Source organism: Marmota flaviventris, chromosome 10, assembly GCF_047511675.1.
Source record: "Marmota flaviventris isolate mMarFla1 chromosome 10, mMarFla1.hap1, whole genome shotgun sequence".
Taxonomy (NCBI): domain Eukaryota; kingdom Metazoa; phylum Chordata; class Mammalia; order Rodentia; family Sciuridae; genus Marmota; species Marmota flaviventris.
In genome coordinates, this window is record NC_092507.1 from 123417292 (window position 1) to 123428027 (window position 10736).

The 10736-nt window shown below is 42.2% G+C and overlaps 1 pseudogene; it reads left to right on the plus strand.

The window, feature by feature from the left end:
* The first annotated feature begins 1916 nt into the window (after positions 1-1916).
* On the plus strand, positions 1917-2411 carry LOC139707498 (60S ribosome subunit biogenesis protein NIP7 homolog; annotated as a pseudogene).
* Positions 2412-10736: the final 8325 nt, after the last annotated feature.

The following is a 10736-nucleotide window of genomic DNA, read 5'->3' on the forward strand; positions in this document are numbered from 1 at the left end:
AGCATGTGTAAGGTACTGCAAATAAATAAATAAGATAAAGATCCATCAACATCTAAAAAATTTTTTTAAAATCCAATGATGAATAAAATATAATTAATACTGAATACTATCTAAGATTAATCTATCTAAAACTAAGATTAGCCTCTGGGATCATAGGTGTGTGCCACTGTGCCCTGCGTCTCCTATGTTCTTTTCTAAATTTTTTTAATTTTTAATTTTTAAAATTTGTCATTCATACACACACGCGCACACACACATATGTATGGTACCCGGGATTGAACCACCCAGGGGCTCACATCCCCAGCCCTATTATTTTGGGTTTTATTTAGAGACAGGGTCTCACTGAGTTGCTCAGTGCCTAGTTTTGCTGAGGTTGGCTTTGAACTCAAGATGCTCCTGCCTCAGCCTCCCGAGTTGCTGGGTGGTGTGCGCCACCATGCCAGGCTTCTCCATTCTTTTTTCTTTCTCTCTCTCTCTCTCTCTCTCTCTCTCTCTCTCTCTCTTTTAATAATGTTATTGTATTTTGTAAACCTTTATTTAATTTATTTCCTTTTATGTGGTGCTGAGGATGGAACCCAGGGCCTCACACATGCGAGGCAAGCGCTCTACCGCTGACCACAACCCAGCCCCTCCTACATTCTTAATGGCAAAAAAAGTTTCCATTAAAATGAGAGGAAAATTAAGGAAGCTTGCTGTTGCTTGTGTGAATAAATGAAGACCAATCAAATGAGAACAGGCAAATAAGAGAAGCAGCAACCCCTTGTGGGCTTTTTGGTGGTTGTTTGTTTATTTGTTTTGGTGGGGATTTACCACTGAGCCAAGTCCCCAGACCTATTTATTCTTTATTTTGAGACAGGGACTCACTGAATTCCTGAGGCTGTCCTTGAAGTTGGGATCTTCCTGGTCAGCCCTTCAAGTCCCACCACCCTGCTAACCCCTGGTTTTGCCAGGCACAGGCACGTGGTAGAAGGCAAGCTTCCGGTGGATTCTCCTGGGGGCTGCCTCAAGTGGGCCTTAGGTAATCTGCAGGATGTTGACTCTCTCTGGTTGGTTCGATGTTGGAAGCCCAGATCAACATTAGGGAAGCCATCTGATTATACTCAAGTCCTGGCCATTTGGGGCCAGTTGTGACAGAGGTTATTGTTTGGCTTCCTGGATTGTCACTAGAGATAGCAACTTGGCTTCTGGCAAGTCTGACTTGGAGCAGGTTGGCTTCCTGGTTGTTTATTGTAAATAAGATTAATCTCTGGGCAGGTTACTACACTTTGTTTACTAATGCAATAAGTTAATAAATAAATAAGTGGTTTAAATTTTTTGGGAAAATGTAGATGATGGAATCTGTATGCATAGCTACTTAAATTAATTAAAAAGAGTTCAGGGCTGGGGATGTGGCTCAAGTGGTGGCGCGCTCACCTGGCATACGCAGGTCGCTGGGTTCGATCCTCAGCACCACATAAAAATAAAATAAAGATATTGTGCCACTGAAAACTAAAATAAATAAATAAATATTTAAAAAAGAGTTCAGTAAAAACACAAATTATGGCAATAATTAGTAGAAAATAAAGGAAAAAATATTCTGTTCACTATATCAACAAATAAAAATCGTAGGTGTATATATACAACCCAAACTATCAAATTATTACCAGAGAGAAAAAAAAAAATTAGAGGCAGCATTTAATCTATGTACCCTTATTTTTTCACCATTAAATAAAGGAGAGACATACTCAGTTTTAGGTGGAAAGTGTAGAGATTATAAAGATTTCAGTGTTTCCTGAATCAAAATTTAAAAATTTAGTATGATTCCCATCTGAACTCCCAGTGCAGGGTGGGCCTAGAGAGGCAGGCTTTGGGGCTGCAGGAGCCACCAGCACCCCACTTCCCTTTCTGCTGCTGAGGCTGGAGGACCCAGTGGGAAAATGCGGCCTTTGACTGAGGAGGAGAGCCAGGCCCTGTTTGAGAAGACAGCCAGATACGTCAGGAGAGTCCCCAGCAGCCGCTGTTCCAGGCTGCACCAGGGCCACGGGTACTAGGTGATCGAGAAGATTTTGAGGCTGGTCGCCTATATCTCTGGGGACCAGCTGGTGTCACTGCTTTGGAAAATTCACTAAGACCTCCGAATTCTGTTTGCACACGACAGCTCTGGGTTACTCGCACCCTCTGCCAAGTGCCAAGCGCGTTAAAGCCTGGGGCAGAGCAGTCCTTCCTGCGTGGAAACCTGTGTCGAAACCTGGTCTGGTGGAGCCCCTGCCAGCCCTTCTCAGCCCCTGGGAGAGGGGCTGCACCTCACAGCAGGGCAGACACCCTTTGGCCACAGCAAAATCGACACCAGACTGCAAGAGAGTAGACCCCATGGAGATTGTGCTGTTCATCAAGCAAACACATGGGCATGGCATGAGGAGACCCTGACTTAAAGTCATCGCAAGAACGTGACAGCTGTGTGGAAGGGCCTCGTTGTGTTTCCTGGGTCCATGCAGATGCCACCATGCTACCACGTGGACTTGCAGCACTGTGACCTCTACAGGGACTTCTTGGTTTAATATTCTCATCATCACTGACAAGTGCAGGCTGGATTCTTACTCTACAGAAGTGGCTCGAAAGTGGGGTTTTAGGTCTTTGTGTTTGTGATTAAATAGAATACTTTTATATTTGAATCAGATGGCTTCTTGTTCTGGTAACAGCTCCTAAATTATTGGAACTGAGGACAAGAATAGCATATTATTGTTATTGGTGGTAATACTGTTTTCCCAGCTCATGGTAAGAACACAATGTATTTTCTTTGTTATTTATTAATACCACAAAAGACAGATATTGCTATATAAGAATAGTAGACCATGTTTGAGGTTTTATATTTGAGTTTGACTAAAGTAAAAAATGCAATTGAGTCAGCTAGTTTTCTATACAGTAAATGCTGTGTGGTATGGAAGAAAAACTTGGACTCAAATCCCATTCTGCCACTTATCAGCTATATGGCTGGGGACGAGTCGTTGAGCTCCAGTAAGCTTCATTTTTTTCTGTTTTAAAAAAACCTCAAAACTAAAAAAAAAAAAAAAAAAAACCAGCTTTGGCCATCAGCCTAAGAATGTTTTTTAGGGTTAGGAAACATGATTGTAAAGCACAAGGCCTAGTGCCTGGCAAATAATAGGTGTTGGAGAAAATAGTAGGAGTTATTTATTTTGGGGGGGAGTTATTTTTATATTATAATTATATTACATATTTCTTTTACTAAAATAGGGTCTTTTTAAATATTTATTTTCTAGTTATAGGTGGACACATGTCTTTATTTTACTTTATGGGGTGCTGAGGATCGAACCCAGTGTCTCACACATGCTAGGCACGCGCTCTACTTCTGAGCCACAGCCACAGCCCTAAAATAGGGTTTAAAAAATTTTTTGTTTGTTTTAGTCATAGATGGACACAATACTGTTATTTATTTATTTATTTGTATGTGGTGCTGAGAATTGAACTCAGTGCCTCACAAGTGCTAGGTGAGCACTCTGCCACTGACCACTGAGCCACAGCCTCAGCCCAAGTATAGGGTCTTACGAGTATAATTTGATTATATTGTTTTGATTTTTACATTTTTTTTTCAATATTTCTCTTTCTTGGATGGGATCACAGGTTGTAATTTTGTTTTATCACTCTTATTTTTTTTTTTAAAGAGAGAGAGAGAGAGAGAGAGGAGAGAGAGACTTTTTATTTATTTTTTTAGTTTTCGGCGGACACAACATCTTTGTTTGTATGTGGTGCTGAGGATGGAACCCGGGCCGCATGCATGCCAGGCGAGCGCGCTGCCATTTGAGCCACATCCCCAGCCCTTATCACTCTTATTTTATAAAACATTTCTCTTATCAACCTTTACTTACCTGACTAGACTGAACTGAAAAGTACTATTACAAATCCTGAAATAATTCAGCACCTTCATCTTTCCTCATACCTTCCCAAAATTACTTAAGAATTATTAAAATATTTTATAACAAAGAATATTGCAGAGCCAGAAGTTTTAAAAACTACCTGTACTGTAAAACAAAACAATTTCTTAAATGAATATAATATTTTTAATTCCAAAGGTGACATCTCTAAAAATAAAATACTTTAAACTGTAATAGATAAATAAATAAATACATAAATAAATTTCTAGTATATTTTTTTCTGGATGGGGGCAATTTTTTTCCCAAAGTTCATTTAAAAGAATAAACAAAAGAGAGTAAGACAAATGAGCTCATTCAATATATATTTACAGATTTCCTTGTTCCAAGGCCTAAGGACATGTGATAAACCCAGCCTAATTCCCTCTTAAGTGCAGGAGCCATCTTGTCAAAAGTTATAAAAGTTTCATTTCTGTTTTCTATAAAGTATTAGGATTCTATTTAGCCTGGCCGTATTTTGATGTTTTAAGCTTATTTGGAATGCCTGCCCGTGCCTTGAACTCACCCATGCCTGGCTCTCCCTGACCAGATAACAACCCTCTCTGAAACCCTAATGGTGCCTCATAAATTCTGATGTTGGGGGCTGGGGATGTGGCTCAAGTGGTAACGCGCTCGCCTAGCATGCGTGAAGCCCGGGTTCTATCTTCAGCACCACATACAAAGATGTTGTGTCCGCCGATAACTAAAAAATAAATATTAAAAATTCTCTCTCTCTCTCCCTCTCTGTCTCTCTCTCACTCTCTCTTTAAAAAAAAAAAAAAAAGAAGTGAACATTCTTTAAAAAAAAAATTCTGATGTTGGGATCTAAATTGACTCCCCAAGTGCTGAACCACTTAGACCATTAACCCACTACCTGCCTTTGTATTATGCTTGTCAAAATCCTGTTATCTGTAAGTTCTCAAGACCCTCCCCCCCTTTTGCAACTTTCTGTGCCATAAAGCTGTGCTCCTAGAGAGCCGGAGCTGTCTTCTATCCCGTGGATTTTGGGAGAGACAGTCCTGGCTGGTTGGATTTACAAGCTTGCTTTAATTTGATTTAAAATTGGAGTCAGTGGTCTTTTCTTTGTGTTGTGGTTTAACACAAGTAGGAGAGAAAAGGTATCCTGTCTTCACTATCACAGAGTTTATGCTGAGGCCCCTATAACAAAATACGGATTAACGAGAGAAAAGCATACACATTTATTTAATATCAGTTTTATGTGACACAGGAGATATCAGAAACAAAGACCCAGAGAAAGGGAAGCTTTATGCTTAGTGTTTTGAAGAAGTGGGGAGTCACGGGGACGTGTGACCTGGCAGAGAGGTTTGACCTAATGGTAATAAACCGGTGGGGAGACTGAGCAATGGCTGTTTTTTCCGACTCCTCTCTGTGTCTCAGTGACTTCAGAGATGAGGACGGCTCTTTCCTGTGGGTATAGGGAGGGCACTTCTGGCATGGTGTGTGACCTGCTTTAGGGAAGAGGGGAGAAGGAAAGGTCAGAGTGGCCTTCCTGCTTTTGCTGTTCCCTCAAATGCCAGTGGGCCACCAGCATCAGATACATTATGAACAGGATATTAACAATGTAAGGTGATCCGGTCAAAGCAAGATGTGTTATCTTCTTTTGTTAAGTGCTATTATCATCAACAAACTTAATATAATAAATGTTATAAGGTCTAGACCTGAAAGGAAAAAATTAATGACAAAAGTCTCAAAAGAAATCAAGCAAAAGTGAAGTGTGTTTCATCTTTTCTTACTGAATTCGTATTGTTGCTGAAAGCTTCATCCTTGTCCCCAAACCAATCCACTAATGAGGAAAATGTTTTGAGAAAAAGGAAAAAGAAGGTTTATTGCTTTGCTAGCAAAGGAGAGACACAGGGACCCCTGTCCCAGGGGCCTGACTCTGCCCATGGGCAGGAAGGGTTGGGGGGGGCAGCTTTTAAAGAGGAGATTTAAAGGCCACATTCCAGGTGTCCTCTGTTGGAGTAATTCACTTGTTAATTTGGGGGAGAGTCATTTCTGATATCTTTAGGGGTCATCCCCAAAGTCTAGATTACTTATGGCAGTTGTAACAGATTCCTATATAGATGTCCAGGGCAGGTGTGTGCTCTGTCTAGGAGGGGAAGAAAGGTAATCCTGTTTCCCTGAGATTAAGAAGGAGATTAGGGAGGAGCTGGAAGAGAAGAGAAAGAAACATGTCCATTTTAAAAATAAGTTGCAGGCTGGGGTTGTAGCTCAGTGGTAGAGGGCTTGCCTTGTGAGGTAATAGGTTTGATCCTTAGCACCACATAAAACAAAACAAAATAAATGCATTGTGTCCATAAAAAGAAGAAGAGGAGTTTTGAAACAATTCAAATGAAAGAGGAAACACTGGAGTTCAAAGGAACATTAATGATCATGAAGTCCAAGGCCTTTCATTTGGTAGGTGGAAAACAAAATCTGGAGAGGTTAAGTGACTTTACCTAAAATATGTAGGGAGGAAGTTCTGATCTTGTGTGCTTAGACACAGAGTCTGGAGTAACCGGACCTGACTTTCAATCCTTACTCTACCACTTACAAGTTTTATGATCTGTGAGGATTATTATATAATCTCTGGGTCTCAATGCCTGTTGCACACCAAGTCTTTAATAAATATTAGTTATTAGGATGTATGTGATATAATGAAGAACATATATTATCTTTGTCCTTGGTTTCTGGCCCAGAGCTTCAAAATCTCTTGGAATTTTCTGAGGGATAAGAGTGTCTTTTTAAAATTCATTGTGAGTTTCTTATTACTATACCCGAATTTATGCTGATGAATTGACTCATGGAAGGTCCTTAGGTATTTTCAAGGAAGGATCTGGCCACACCAGAAAGACCTAGCATATAATTAGAGGATTAGAACTTTCAGCTCTGCACCTCTGCCTTCCCCCAAATTCTTTTCTCCTTCAAGGAGAGAGGAACTAAAGATTGGTTCGATTTGAGGACAGTGATTTACTCAAGCCACTTACATAATGAAACCTCAGGGAATCTCTGGATTCGGGGCTCCGTGGAGCTTCCTGGTTTGTGAACACACTGACGTGCCAAAACCGTGGTGATGCGCCCAGATTCCATAAGGAGAGGGTGGGAAGCTCCCTCCTCCCCTCTTCACCCTCAGATCTTACTCACCCTATACATCTTTGATATTTGACTGTTCTTGAATTATATTCTTTATAATCGAACTGAAAACATAAATATAGTGCTTTCAGTGGCTTCTGAGTTTTTCTAGCAAATTGTTGAAACAGACAAAGCTGTGAGATCCCCTGAACTGCTAGGTGCCTGGACAGAGAGTGGGTGAGCTGGACACTCAGGACACGCCGCTGGCGTGTTGCCCTTGAGGAATCTGGGCTTTCTCTGGGTGGTCACTGTCAGAACTGAATGGCAGTACTCTTAGCTGGTGTCACAGGGTTGGTGTTGGAATACAATATGACAAATAGAACAACAATGGTTATGCCACTACTCTCCTAGTCGCCCAATTCAGTCCTACCTCATTTCTTCTCTCCTCATCAGTCTCTCTGCTATGTCCCATTCTTTTTTGTTTTTAAAGTTTCTTTCTTTCTTTTTAACCCTTATTTCATTTATTTATTTTTTATGTGGTGCTGAGGACTGAACATATTCGAGGCAAGCTCTCTACCACTGAGCCCCAGTCGCAGCCCCTGGTACGCCTCATTCTTTTTTAATTTTATGGGACTGTTTTATTGGAGGTATCACAAATCTCTATTCCTGAAGCAGTTCTCTGATTTTCCCTATTCTATTTCTCCTTTTCCACTTTAGTGACTTTTACATAACAATGACAAATTAATTTTCCAAAAATGGACAACTTTGTTAGTAATACTCCTTTACTTTAAAATATCCTGTGGCATCCCCATGGCTCATTCATCCAGGTCTTCTATGCCCCGACCCCTTTTTCTTGTGTTATTTCTCATCTTTCCCTAAATATAGTCTGTTTTCTAGTTACATTGAAATTCTCATTACCAGATACTGTGGGGTAAATTGTGTTCTCCAAAAAGAGATGTTCAAGTTCTACCTAGTACTTGTGGATGTGAACTGATCTGGTCTTAGAGTCTTAATTAAATGATGACATCCCACTGTATCAGGACCGTGTCCTTAGAGGGAGATGACAGAAGAGTCCCAGGTACAGACATAGAGAAGGAGGCCCTGTGAAAAGACCCACAGACACGACAGGCTGCAGTGGAGGCCGAGCCTGAGGGGGGTGTCTACAGGCCAAAGAATGCCGTGACGCTGGGTGACCTCTGGAGGCCAGGAAGAGGCCAGGAAAAGCCCCATCTAGAGCCGAGATGTCAGGCTGCTGGCCCCCGGAGCCACAGAAGAGTGAATTTCTGTGTTTTTTTTTTTAAGTTTGTGATGCTTTGCTTTTGCTGCTATAAGAACCAAGACACCATCACACTTCGTTCATGCTCACACTTCTCATTCTGCCTGGAATACTCCAGATCTAAGCACCCAGATCCCAGGCAAGCAATTTTACGGACTTGGGATCCCAGGGCTTCTTGTGTCTATCCACAGGCTTCTTGTCTGGTTGAGTTGTTATGAGCAGCCATTACTCAGTCCCTTATTCCATGGGAAACTCCTGAAGGGCAGCAGTTGTCTTTGTAGCTTTCGCCTTTTATAACAATGTCTTCTTATAACGCCTCTTTAAGTCCAGTTGGGATTAACTGCTTCATTAGAGAAATGCAAGGAGGGAAAGATCTCAAGTGTACTTAAAAATGGCTAGTTTACTTTTCTTGAGAGATTATTTATTAAAACTCACTCTGCATTTGCTACTTAAACTTAAAGCATAAAAATTGGTGTAGAAACTTGGAATAGAACCACCATTTGAACCAGTTATCCCACTCCTAGATTTATATCCCAAAGACTTAAAATCGGCATACTACAGAGACACAGCCACATCAATGTTTATAGCAGCTCAATTCACAATAGCTAAACTGTGGAACCAACCTAGATGCCCTTCAACAGATGAATAGATAAAGAAAATGTGGTATAGATACACAATGGAATATTACTCAGCCTTAAAGAAGAATGAAATCATGGCATTTGCAGGTAAATGGATGGAGCTGGAGAATATCATGTTAAGTGAAATAAGCCAAACCCCAAAAAAACCAAAGTTGGAATGTTTTCTCTGTTATGTGCATGCTAATTCATAATAAGTGTGTGGGGGGCTAGTAAAGAATGAAGGAACTTTGGATTGGGCAGAGGGTAGTGAGGGGAGGAGAGAGGGTGTGGGGGTGGGAAGGATGTGGATGAGACAGATTTTATTACCCTATGCACTTGTATGTCTACAGTATTGGTGTGACTCTACACCATGAACAGAGGAATGAGAAGTTGTGCTCCATTTGTGTACAATGTGTTAAAATGCATTCTACTGCTATGTATGATTAATTGAAAAAATAAAAAAGAAAGAAAGAAAGAAAGCTGGGTGTGCTAACCTGTGAGGAATGCCTATAATCACAGTGACTCAGAGGGCTGAGGTGGGAGGATCACAAGTTTGAAGCCAACCTCCTCATTTAGCAAGACCCTGTCTGAAAATATAAAAGGCTAGAGGTGTGTTTCAGTGGTCAAGCACCCTTGGGTTCAAGCCTAGTACTGAAAAAGGACTTTAAGCATGAAGTTCTTCAGAGGTGTTCCAACAAACCAAGGAAAGAGGAAAAAAATCATGTAAAGCGTTCCAGAGGGAAATACAGTGGAATCACCCAGTTACTAGACGCACCTAAATTCATATATTACCAACGTGGATTAAACTGTTGAGTACCGAGGACACCTTGATGCCACGTTGGTGCCAGTGGTAAATCAAGAATGTTCTGTTCTGAATCAGTGTATTCTGTGGATGCTGTTTTCAAGGTCAACAGACTAAATGACCATTGACTGTGGCTAAGAAGAAAGGAACTCATGCTCTAGTTGAAGCCAAAGGCCAGATGAATTGAAATGCGACAGGAGGAGATGAAACAAGATAATTACTTTCTTAACTGTAAGGACTAAAATAAAACAATTTCTCTCTTTTCTTTTTGATCCAATTTGGAAATAATTTAATTAATGAAATAAAGTGGAGGGGGGCCTGCAGGGCTAGAGGATTCTGTCCAAGGCTGACATGCGCCAGCACCCCAGGTGGGCAGTGCTGGACCTTGGGCAGGAGCAGCCTGGGCCACCAGAACCACGCCCCGCCCATGGCCCTGCGGACAGTAGCCACCAGATGGCTGCAGTGTGTTAGGAGGTGGCTTCTCGCTCTCCTTCTCCAGGCTTGGCACGTGATGCGTGCAAAGCCAGGAGACTTCGAGGTTTTACCAAAAAGCTAACTTTGGCAAAAAAAAAAAAAAAAAAAAAGAAAGAAAGAAAAAAGGCAGGATTAAAAGCCACCGAAAGGAAGGCAGTGTGTTTCCCCAACAGTGCGGCGTAGACTCGCACTACACCCCCCTCTGCCGTCCTCCCCCACTCAGGTCAGAGTTCCCAGGTCGAGTCCAGTGGGTCCAGAACCCGGGAGGGCGGCGGCTTCGTCCACCCGCGCACCTGGGCCCGTGCAGGCTTCGAGGCTTGCGCGCTGTCCATGCCAAGTCCTGCCCAAGGCCCGGGCACTAGGCACCTTTCGCGGCTGCGGGCTCCTAAGGGACAGTCACGAGAGGCAGAAGCTACAGCTTCACTGGTCGTCCCCAGGCTGCCATCGGCCTGTGCTGTCGCATCAGGGCACACTCCTGGGGGTCCCCGCTGTGCTGCAAGTAGCCCCAGGGCCTCCCACCCACAACCGAGGAGTCTCCGGACTGAGGCCATAGAATGGCAGGCGGAGGTGACAGAGGCTCTGCCCTGGTG